Source organism: Epinephelus moara, chromosome 19, assembly GCF_006386435.1.
Source record: "Epinephelus moara isolate mb chromosome 19, YSFRI_EMoa_1.0, whole genome shotgun sequence".
In the NCBI taxonomy this organism is placed as follows: Eukaryota; Metazoa; Chordata; class Actinopteri; order Perciformes; family Serranidae; genus Epinephelus; species Epinephelus moara.
This window is the reverse complement of record NC_065524.1, coordinates 60,214-71,055: the sequence shown is the minus strand read 5'-3', so window position 1 is coordinate 71,055 and position 10,842 is coordinate 60,214. Positions and strand designations below refer to the sequence as shown.

At 48.3% G+C, this 10,842-nt stretch overlaps 1 long non-coding RNA gene across 1 annotated transcript; it reads left to right on the top strand.

Moving 5' to 3' along the window:
* The first annotated feature begins 9,768 nt into the window (after positions 1-9,768).
* Positions 9,769-10,330, top strand: LOC126406536 (uncharacterized). Its single transcript, XR_007571714.1, has 3 exons — positions 9,769-9,884; positions 9,973-10,011; positions 10,079-10,330. It is a non-coding gene; the product is annotated as an uncharacterized LOC126406536 (long non-coding RNA).
* Positions 10,331-10,842: the final 512 nt, after the last annotated feature.

Genomic DNA, 10,842 nt, shown 5'->3' with positions numbered 1-10,842 from the left:
TATGTAGTCTAACATGAGGTGTCTGAAAGGACCGTCTGGGGGTGGTATGTGCGCCAGTGGGGCTGTGAAAACTTTCCTGATGTTGTACCTCGCGCAAGTTTCGCATTCGCTTAGTACTCTATCTACCGTGGCTGCCATGAATGGTGACCACCATGTTGCTTGCAATTTCTGGAGGATCTCCCCCCTTGCGCAATGGTCACTACCATGCGCCCAAATTATAGCATGTCGAAGCAACAGGGTAGGTAGTACAAAATTGCCATGACTATCTCGCCAGAGACCATTTGCTGGCCCCTGTGATTGTGTTCTGATGGCGCCGCGCTTGATCCACAGTCGCTTTTCAGCCTCACTTACTTTGTTTTGCGCGGCTACGAGAGAAGGCATGGTAGTGAGGGGTTCACAGTCTGTTAGCATAGGTGCCATTACTGTACCAACTGCTCCCTGTTTGGCTGCTACATCAGCTAGGTTATTACCCTTGGCTATCAAAGAATCAGTCTTTTGATGGGCTGGACATTTAATTATGGCTAGGGCTGTGGGGAGGAGCATGGCTTCTAACAAGTCAACAATGGCCTCCCCATGTGTGACTGGGGTGCCGTCTGCTCTGCGAAACCCTTCCAAATGTTTGCGTGGATGTGGCACACTCCATATGCATATGCTGAATCTGTATATACATTTAGTGACTTTCCCTTTGCTAATCTACACGCTGCTGTTAGAGCTTTTATCGCTGCAAGCTGGGCTGAGCAGGGCTGAGCAAGTTTACATGATTGTATAGTCACAAAATCTTGATCGTCGTTGTTGAGCTGTACAACTCCGTAGCCTGCATGACTACCTGTGCCGTCCCGAAAGCAGGAGCCATCAACAAACATCAACTGATTGTGCAAATCTTCTCGAGCGTGCATGAATTTGTCTGTGTCATGAAGACAGTCATGTGGTGTACCTTCTGTGGGTAGAACCATTTTGGTGGCCGGATTAATGATGGTACAACGTTGAATGTTGAGTTCAGGAGCGGACAGGATGACCTCGTATCCTGTGCGTCTGGCTTGCGTCAAAACTAATCTGGGACTCGTCAGCAGGGCGTGAAGCTGGTGAGAAGTATACAGAGTTACTGGGTGTTCCATTGTTACTGACGATGCTTTCTGAAACGCAAAATGGCGGCTGCCAGCTCTTGATAACAGGGAGGCAAACCTGCCTCTATGTTATCGAGTTTGGTGCTATTATATGCTAGCGGTTGCTTCCCTGTGGGTGTGTCTTGCATTAGGACAGCGCAAGCAAATCCAGATTTCTCTGCCACATAGAGATGGAAAGGTTTAGCGTAGTTAGGGGTGCCTAACGCTGGGGTGGACTGCATGTCTATTTTTAGAGCTTGAAACGCACCTTCTGCTTCCTCTGTGCAGGCCAGCTGTGTTGTATTATTTGTCTGTCCTGCTGCTCTTACTAACGCTCTGAGTGGAGCAGTTTTTATGGCATAGTCACAAATCCATGGTCGACTGTATCCTGTCATGCCGAGGAAAGACAGCATTTGCCCCACCGTACGAGGTTGAGGAGCCGTATTTACTGCCTCTATTTGTGATGGGGCAATACATCTTTTATCCCCACTCAACTGTCTCCCCAAGTACTCTACAGACTGCTGGCAGAACTGCAATTTGTCCTTGCTGACCTTGTGTACCCCCCCTCACTAAGGCTGTGAGCACTTCAATGGAGTCTTTCTGACACTGCTCCTTAGAGGAGCTACAAACAAGCATATTGTAGCACAGTGCTCGGCACGGCCAAATCGGCTAGATCCTGTGTCAACACTCGGTTAAAGATCGAAGGGGAATCCGAGAACCCCTGCGCGAGACGCAAATACGTATATTGCTGACCTTCCTAGGTGAACGCAAACAGATACTGATACTGATCTGGGTGGAGGGGCACGCTGCAAAAAGCTGAACATAAATCAGTAACTGTGTACCACCGAGCGTCTGGTGGTATGTTCGAAAGCAACGTGTGTGGGTCTGGCACATGTGGTGTCTCCGTCTCTACCACTGCGTTAACTGCTCTCAGATCGTGCACTAAGACGATAGTCTGAGGAATTTGGTTTCTTGATAGGAAAAATGGGCATGTTGCAGGGGCTCCTGGTTTTGATCAGTACCCCCGCTTTAACCAAGCCCTCGATTGTGGGTCTGATACCGTCAATGGCATGTTGTGGGAGAGGATACGGTCTCTGGTATGGTAGGTTAACATGTGGTTTTAGTGTAACGTGGACGGGTGGCGCTGATTTTATCAAGCCTTAGTCTAGTCTTATGTGCTGTCCATAGCTGCGATGGAACTTCTCTCAGTAACTGTGCATGCTCGTCGGTGACTGCCATCTGCGTGTGTGTGACACCATCAACCAGCACTTTGTCTGCGGTTGCCTCATCGCCTGTTTTAGGTGAAATTCTAATGTATTGTTTGTCTTCTGAAATGTGAATGTATTTGTTTTTTGTGGGTAACCACCATAGGACCCAGATGGTGAGACTCATAACCCTCCACTATCAACAATGTAACATGTGGTGTAGAATTTGGCACCTGAAACCACCCAGCTAATTCTTCTGGGAGGTGAACGGCCGCTGCCACGCCTTGTGGTCCCAAATACATGTCTTCACTTGTGACATCGGGGGCAGTGCCTCTGGAGTGGCAGACCGGGGTGGTGGTCCCCATTTTCAAGAATGGGGACCAGAGGGTGTGTTCCAACTACAGGGGGATCACACTCCTCAGCCTACCCGGTAAGGTCTACTCCAGGGTGCTGGAGAAGAGGGTCCAGTCAATAGTTGAACCTCAGATTGAGGAGGAGCAATGTGGTTTTTGTCCCGGACGCGGAACCGTGGACCAGCTCTTTACCCTCGCCAGGGTGCTGGAGGGGGCATGGGAGTTTGCCCAACCAGTCCACATGTGTTTTGTGGATTTGGAGAAGGCTTACGACCGTGTCCCCAGGGGCATCCTGTGGGGGGTGCTCCGGGAGTATGGGGTTGGTGGCCCCTTGCTAAGGGCCATCCAGTCCCTGTACCAAAGGAGCATGAGTCTGGTTCGCGTGGCTGGCAGTAAGTCGGACCTGTTCCCGGTGAGGGTTGGACTCCGCCAGGGCTGCCCTTTGTCACCGGTTCTGTTCATAACTTTTATGGACAGAATTTCTAGGCGCAGCCGAGTGGTGGAGGGTGTCAGGTTCGGTGACGGGAGGATCTCGTCCCTGCTTTTTGCGGATGACGTGGTCTTCCTAGCTCCATCGAACAGTGACCTCCAGCTCTCGCTGGGGCGGTTCGCAGCCGAGTGTGAAGCGGCTGGGATGAGAATCAGCACCTCCAAGTCTGAGGCCATGGTCCTCAGCCGGAAAAGGGTGGATTGCCCACTCCAGGTCAGGGGGGAGGTCCTTCCTCAGGTGGAGGAGTTTAAGTATCTCGGGATCTTGTTCACGAGTGAGGGTAGGATGGAGCGGGAGATTGACAGGCGGATTGGGGCGGCGTCAGCAGTGATGCAGGCGCTTAACCGGTCCGTTGTGGTGAAGAGGGAGCTTAGCCAAAAAGCGAAGCTCTCGATTTACCGGTTGATCTACGTTTCAACCCTCACCTATGGTCACAAGCTCTGGGTAGTGACCGAAAGAATGAGATCGCGAGTACAAGCGGCCAAAATGAGTTTCCTCCGCAGGGTGGCTGGGCTCAGCCTTAGAGATAGGGTGAGGAGCTCGGACATCCGGGAGGGACTCAGAGTAGAGCCGCTGCTCCTCCACATCAAGAGGAGCCAGTTGAGGTGGTTCGGGCATCTGGTAAGGATGCCTTCCGGACGCCTCCCTTGGGAGGTGGTTCGGGCGTGTCCAACCGGGAGGAGATCTCGGGGCCGCCCCAGGACATGCTGGAGGGACTACATCACCCGGCTGGCCTGGGAATGCCTCGGGGTTCCCGCGGAACAGCTGACGGAAGTGGCTGGGGAGAGGACTGTCTGGGCTTCTTTGCTGAGGCTGCTGCCCCCGCGACCCAGACCCGGATAAGCGGAGGACGACGAGTACGAGTACGAGTACGAGTACGAGTATGAGTACTTGTGATTAGACATGGTTTCTTATTGAGTATGGCATCCCAACATTCTTGGTAATCTGCATGAGTCTGATCTGCGTCGTACATGAGTGTGCAGTGCAGCGGCAAGGTGGGCGTATGTGCTGTGTCAAAGTGTAACCTGACCCATGGTTCCCACTCAGTCCATGTCGGTTTGAGATGAGACTCTTCTGGTGTCAGTTGGAGCCAGTAGACCAACCCCTCTGGTGTCTCTGTTTCGTCCAAGGGCAGTTGTGGCATCATGCTTTGTGGGGGGTCTTCAGGGAAGTCTAAATATAGTCCATCCTGAGTACACATGATCTTAGCTTTGAGAGGGCATAGTATGTCTCTACCTAATAAATTCACTGGGGTATGAGTTGAATAGAGTAGGGGTGCAAATATGACTTTACCTGCGATGAGCATTGGAACGGGCTCTGTCAATGGTATGACTTGTGATTTCCCAGAGAAGCCTATGGTCTTGATGGATGACTTAGAGAGGGGGAGTTTAGAGCCTTCTTTTCCAATGCATGAACATGTAGCCCCTGTGTCCACCATGAAAAGGTATGCTTGTTCGTGGATGACAACAGGTATAGTTGGTTCGTCGTGTGGCTGTAATGAAATGACTGGTGACATTACTTCCCCCTCAGGCTTCTCTGGGCAGCCCTACCATGGGCGCCCTGTCTCCGTGTTAGGCCAATTTTCTGCTGGACCTTCCCATGGATTGATCGGACAGTCCCTACGTCGGTGGTCGGGCTGGTTACAACCCCAGCACAAGTTGTCAGGTGCAGCAGGATTCGCTCCTGGATAGCCTGGCTTCATTTCTTGGGGGCCTAATTGCTGATAGGGTGCGGCTTGCTGATAGGTTTGCTGTTGAGGTGGCTGGGGTCCTGGAGGAAAGTTCGGTCCCCCTCCCCATCCTCCTCGGCCTGCTGGTCCTACCCTTGGTCCGCCCCAACCCTGCCCCCTCGGGGGCCTCTGGTTACCATTGTTTCCACCTGCCTGTTGTGGATAGTAGTAGTGGTGATGTGTGGTATTGGCGGGGTTATACCCCCTGGCCTTGGGGTCTGTGGGGGGCCATCTGAGGCGCTGGCAGGGGTTGGGCAGCTTGTGGCGTTGCCTGATTGGCCATGACAACAGGAGCCTGGATCTTTGTTTTCTCTTTTTCTTTTTTAGCTAGTTTGCTCAGCTCCCCCAACTGGCTAGCTGTTTGTTGTCCTCTTCCTGTTTTTTCTTTTCCTTCCTGTAGTGCTCCACATGATGGGTGATATGTTCTGAGAACATAGGCCATTCCATCTTCATCAACCCTATGACGCCATCCAAGCGCCGCTGCACCTCTTCTGGCATGGCCTTTTTGACCATCATTTTGAACAGACTTTGGGTGGTCTGGTTAGCGTTCCATCCTTCTCCTGTCTCCTCCTTCCACCTTCGTTGGAAACTATGCAGGAACCTGGAGGGACACTCATCCTCGGACAGGGTCTCTCCTTCCAGTTTAGTAGGATCTCTTTTTTCGGGGTACTGTTTTTGCAGTTGCTGCCACAACCTGTTGCGGTGTTCTCCGAAGTCTCTGTCATCATACGTGTTGCTAGTTACTGCAAGGCCCAAACGAGCGTCATTGAACATCTCATGGGTGGTTTGTTTACCTGCCACATATGTGAGTAGAGCTTTAATGTCCCCCAATGCCAGATGTAGGCCGGCGGTGGTCTCTTCCAGGGCCATTATCCATTTGTCGGCCCCATCCGTGAGGGCCGGCAGTCGCTCCGCCAGACCTATCATATCCATGAACGGCCATGGTTCATATTGGGTTCGCCCTGAGGCTCTTGTCACTAGGGGGCACATGAACTCTGACTCTGAGTCACTATCACCCTCCTTCTGAACCAGCCCTTTAGTTGTCTTTCCTCCCCTTAGGAGCATCCCAGAGGCTCCGTCACTCTGGTATCCCTTGTTTCTTTTGCCATCACGCCCCTGTCGGTGGGCCTTTTCGCCTGCTGGCTCTGCTTTGCTTGTCTCTACGGTGCCTTGAAGTTGCACTATAATGTGGTTTTTGGAAGCGTCTGTAGGGGACTCACTTGCCCCTTGTTGGGAGGCTCTGGAGCTGTTCAGTTGTGCCTCCAGTAGGGTCATGTCTTGTCTTAATCTGTTGTATTTTCTGCTCGTGTCTGCCCACGACCTCATCCCACTTCCGTAGTATGTCCTTATCCTGCCCTCTTGCCTCTGCTGACCTAGCGGGGGTTGAGCTTCCCTGGTGCCGGTCCCTCCCGTTGATTTGTGTGGCATCCATCAACTGAGGCCTCTCTAGCAAGGGTGGGGTGAGGAGCTCGGTGCGGGCCACTTGTGCCTCCATGTGCTCCAGCAATCTCAATTGTTCAAGGTCGGCCATTTTGTGTTGCCTCCTTACTTCACTTTCCTCCCTTTCTCTGTTATACAGCTCTTGCCAGTTCCATGTCTCTGTCCTCGGGGTGCTGGTGCCTCTACTTGGTTGGGAGGCTTCGCTTTTGGCCTTCAGCGATTGCCTCAGCCAACCATTATCCGGAGGAGGCTTTTCCCTATTTCCCAGCTGTGGTTTGGCTCTGTTTCCCCTGCCCTCTGGTTCTGTGTCCTCTGCCTCTGTATGGGGCCCAGAGTGACTCCCGTGTCCTTGGTCTGAGTCCCCTGACTGCCATCCGCGTTGTACTTCCTCATCTGAGCCTCCTGTCTCTTCTGCAGAGGCGTCTTCCCTGTCAGCTGAACACCATCCTTCTTCTAGGTCTTCGTCAGTGCAGTGAGGTGACTGCATTGGCAGGGTTTTGCATGATGACGACACTCCTTGTCTTTTACTTCTAAGTTTACCTGTTGTGTCTTTAGCCAGGGTCATGGTAAATCTTCCCTCTAACTGACCCTCCATCCTTGTGGCTGTCTTCGCTTTCCCTCTCTGACGCACGGCATACTGCCCTGCCTCTAACTGAGGTGTGTCTTGTGGGTATGGGGGTGGTGCTACTGGCAGGGGTGGTGCTGTGGGTACCACGCCCTTTGTGTTGATGGTTCCTGGGGGTGCTGGCTATGCTCTATCTGCACCATCTGCTTTCTACTTCCCACCTGTCTAAACCATCCCAACACTTCCCTTTCCTTAGCCCTCTTGTTCTTTTTCTTGTAGCTAGCTTTGGTGTCCCTTGCCTCCATGTGTCTCAATTCTGTTTCCACCTCATCACAGCATGCCAGGTTGAAGGTACCGTCTTTAGGCCAATGATTTTTCCCTGATGTTCTTTTGTGCCACTTGGTCACACATCGTTGGATTCAGTTCTTCCTGCTCGGGTGTTGCTGCATCACTATCTCCACAGGGGTCAGAACCCCTTTCTCCATTTTTCCTTGGTTGGCTCCCATGAAGCCCTGTTTAACATCGTTGGCTCTTGGAATCTGTGGTTGTTCGTCTGTTTCTTTTGTGCGTATTAACACTAGTATTTTCCCTACTGTGATGGCAGTTTTGTATTTCTTTTTTTCTCTCCAGGGGTTATATTCTAAATTATGTGACCCGTCGCCTTAGGGGACTTTGGTTAAGCAGCCAGATTTTCCTGTCTCCCACTCAACTTTTCTGGGCACAACAACAATCTACAGCCGTGGATTAAAATCCACTCTGTTCTCTCGGTCCTGGAATATCACTTGGCTCAGAGGAAGCGAAGCTACTGGTCCGCCCTTATAACTGTCACACAAATATTGCAATAGTGGATCTAATGAGTAGGGCGTCCACAAATCACTCAGAATCGTCTCCCACTGTACACCTGGAAATTCCTCCTGTAGTTGTTTTAAATTAGTGAATTTAGTGATCAGCCAAAGTTTTAGTCGAATTTCTTGCTCGTCCTGCCACTGCTCCTTTCCCTCGTTATCTATGTAGGTTCTTTCTAACCAAAAATGTGTTCTTATTCCTCTGATATCTACTGAACCCTCTGTCATGCAATATTCCTCAGTCCAAATTTCGTTTCCACTACTGTCACCTTCTTCCACCTAATTTTAGCAGCCTTTCTTTAACTTTTTCTTTTTCTTTTATTCTTACGTTGTTTTTTTATTATTATTATTTTTATTTTATATATTATTATTACTTATTTTATTTATTTATAAAGCTAAATAAAGATAATAAAAAATTTTATTTTTTATTCTCCCCTTAACAGCCAACCAGTTTGTATGGAGTTCACCCGAGCNTTATTATTACTTATTTTATTTATTTATAAAGCTAAATAAAGATAATAAAAAATTTTATTTTTTATTCTCCCCTTAACAGCCAACCAGTTTGTATGGAGTTCACCCGAGCAACTGGTCCGATCAGTGAAATATATGGACTTTTGTTGATACCGTTAGGTTTCCGGTCCCCAGACAATTTGTTGACACCGTGAGGTTACTCTTGTCTGGTTTTATTTCACTGAGACACTGTTAATAACTACCACATTTAACAAAACTTTAAAGCAAATCACATAAAACAAATACACAGATACCAAATTATGATGAAAACATTCGGACGCCAAATGTCAAAAGAATTTCTTTGTAATGACCTATAAAGCAATAGAAATCGGAACCGAAGTATTAAAATTTAACAAAGCTTTATTTTCTTGTACAAGCCTAATTCTGTTGGCTGTGTGCACTCTTTTATCTACCTCCTATGCTCCTCTTCTTAGTCTAGTCGTTAGTCTATTATGTCCTCAGTCTTTTTATCTACACACGTCCATTTATCTTTACAGTATTTACAAGAACTCTTGTCTTCTGCTATAATATTTACAATTTTTACACTTTGATCGATCGCTGTCGCAGTCCTATCGGCTTCTAGCGACTCTTATTTCTTTTACTATCGCAGTCCTTTTAAATAGGCCCCTAGCGACTCTTATCTCTTTTACTATCGCAGTCCTATAAGGCTCCTAGCGATTTATTGTCTTCTCAGCGTTCTGCCCGTGCAGACCTGTTTTATAACACGGCACCCTGCTTTTGAGCTTGAGGTGCAGCGAGATTAACAGCGGTATCCACTGTATGCTTTTATATATTATCTCTTTTCACGTGATTTATTTTATGTCTTTAACACACACATTCTCTCATTCATTTTCTCCGCCCCAAGCTCATGCTTATCGCCCTGGATTACACACACACATTCACTCTCTCCGCACCAAGGTCATGCTTATTGCACTAGACTCAGTTGTCTCCAGCAATAAATCAGCTATGTCCCAATGTTGTGTTATCAGTTAGTAATTATCACATCACACTTTAGATTCTTTAGGAGAGGAATTTGTCAAATACCTCCGACCTGGGCGGCTCCCAACACTGCACCTCAGACGCACGCCGGTTTTAGGCAGAAAAAGGCTCTGCTTACCTTATCTGGTGGCCACCTGTACGTCTGGTGTGCAGCCCAGTGCTCCCGGTCTCAGGATCCGACCTCCTTGCCCTCCTACGCTGGCTCGCCACGTGATGAAGCAGAATTCGGGGCCCGGAATTGGGCCTGGTGGGTCCCGACCTCGTCTTCAACTTTTAGACTACTTTTGCTCTTGTCCAAAATAAGTATCTTTAAAACCAAATACTCAGCAGTCAAGGAATCACTGGAGACACGTTGAATCGAATGCAAGTGAGTTTAATGTGTTCACAGGCAACAACACATACAACTCAATGAGTCGAGCTTGACTCATTGAGTTGTATGTGTCAGGTGACACAAGGACCCTTCTGGAGCCACCGGAAGATGATCCGGTGAGTGTTATTCGTTAGAGGCATTTGCTTGACATGTCTTGCAAGTTTACATTAGGTCAATACAAATTCTATTTAATGTGGCAGGGTGAAGGCACATCTGCAGCAGGGGATGCAGCAGATGAGGAGGAGACACTTTCTCTGGACTCCAGGAGGTTTGAGGTAACCTGCCAGTCTTGTGGAGATAATTTAGTCCTTAATGTATAAGAAGTCAGTGATGTGGTGCTCACAGAAAATATATTTGTAAGAGGACACAGATGAACAGCCTGACAGCCTGCCTGGAAATGTAGTGCGTATTGCCTGAAGGACATCCACGGTGTCCACAATTGCTGTGCTAATAGATATGTGTTTTACAGAATTCACAAACTGTCAGACAGCTATATGCTACTCACCTGAGGAAGCAAATAGCCCTGGCAGATGTCAAGCTCCAGTGTGAAAAGAGGAAGCTGCAGGACATGGAGCTTGACAGACAAAAGAAAGACCTTAAGGAAACTGGACTTGGAAATTAAGAAACTACAGAAAGAAGTAAGTGACTTTAATGCACATTGTAAGCATGACTGTGATGCAATGTATTAATCAATATGATTTCTCTCTTTCTCTCCACAGCTCAAAGCAGACAGTGACTGATTTTAGTATTTTTCATTTAAATAAAATGAGGTCCTAGAATATTGTGGTTTCATCTTCATGTTTTCATTCATTGATGTAAAGTACACTGGAGTTATTGGTCCTGGAGTTATTGGTCCAGTTAACTGGGAATATAATTTGGGAAGGTCATACAGTTATGACACCTAATAGCCACTAATTGTGTTAATGCCAAATACACCTACTTGTATATGTATTCCAACAATTAATCCTTTTATTGGTAAGGATATGTGCATGTCAAAGTATGCTTGGGCAAGATGCTGAACCCCAGATTGCTCCCAATATTATATGCACCCTGTGTGGTGGCAGTGTGTGTGTGTGTGTGTGTGTGTGTGTGTGTGTGTTAGAATGGGTGAGAGAACAGCTGCACACTGCTTAGCACTTTTATCTCAAGTGCTTTATACTTTTTAGAGAAATAAAACATGAAAATAAAACAAAAAGCTGCTATGAATGCAGCTATTTTTTTTACAAAAAAAGA